The sequence below is a fragment of the Crocodylus porosus genome, unplaced genomic scaffold, assembly GCF_001723895.1.
Source record: "Crocodylus porosus isolate Cpor-Errol unplaced genomic scaffold, CroPor_comp1, whole genome shotgun sequence".
In the NCBI taxonomy this organism is placed as follows: domain Eukaryota; kingdom Metazoa; phylum Chordata; order Crocodylia; family Crocodylidae; genus Crocodylus; species Crocodylus porosus.
Genome location: NW_017728947.1, coordinates 28,727,481 through 28,728,573, shown reverse-complemented (window position 1 = coordinate 28,728,573; position 1,093 = coordinate 28,727,481). Strand labels below are relative to the sequence as shown.

Sequence of the window (1,093 nt, the reverse complement as noted above, 5' to 3'; positions counted from 1 at the left end):
GCGGTGACCGTCCACAGGCATCTCCAACAGCATCAGCGGTGCTTTTTGCAGGGAGTGCACGACCAAGCTCAGGGGATACACTTGTACCTGCATGCTCCCCCTACATGTCGCCAATGCCTGGTTGAATGTAGTATCAGACTTAACTGATTTGAATCAAACCAGTTTATGCAATGTCCATCCCAAAGCCTTTGGTGGTTTAAGCTAAACCAGGCCCCCCCAGCATCCCGGCATGCTCTCTGGGCTGGGCAGGCCTCTGCTCCACACCAGGGGTGTCCCCTCTCCTTTGCTCCCTGGCTGCAGCTCTGGTAGAGACTTGTAGGCACAGCAGGGCCTGCCTGGTTTCCCTGTGCCCCGCCCCCCTGCTTAAACAGAGATCTCTTCCTTCTCTCTCTCACAGCACAGACTGTATGCTAGCTTATGCTGTGTAAGGCAGATAGGACAGTTTCTGCTTAGGGCTTTTTTGGAGGCAATAAACAACTCAGATAGTAATATCCCTGCATCCCTTCTTAAGAAAAGACAGACAAGGTTCTTTGGGTAAATCTGATATCTTTTATTAGACCAACTAAGTAGTTGGAAAAAAATTCATAGCAAGCTTTTGAGTTTAAAATCCCTTCATCAGGCTGAGGAAGCATTTGCAGTTGGTGTGTGCTCTTCCTGGATGGAATGAACAGTAAAGAAGCCAGAGGCTGATATGCATTTTCCTTTGGAAAAATCTGTTTAAGAGGAGCTTGCAATGAACGAGGCTTTGTTTTCTGATGGGGTGTTAAATGCTGATAACAAGAGCTGATAAATGCTCTGTTATCAAGTGGAGGGAGGGAGGGGATCCCTCCCTAATCAGAGTGTACTGCCAGGACCTGGCCACACACCCCTCACATCAGCCCTTTGCAAGGGAAGGGAGGGCTGCTCTAGCGCCCCTCCCCCCCCCCCGGCTTCTAGCCTAAGCCACTGCAGGCATGTGGCTGCATTTCCAGAATCAAACGTGAATAACCGTTCATTTGCTTATTGGTTCAATCTAGACTAACCTGCAAAGAATTTATGCTGTTTGAATGCCTGTCCCTAGCCTAAGACTCTAATCCTTTTTTTAAAGTATGAG

General features: G+C 48.6%; 1 protein-coding gene across 2 annotated transcripts in view; it reads left to right on the top strand.

The window, feature by feature from the left end:
• The window catches only part of NELL1 (neural EGFL like 1), a 502,747-nt gene that overhangs the window by 395,832 nt on the left and 105,822 nt on the right, over window positions 1-1,093 (top strand). The window lies entirely within an intron of this gene.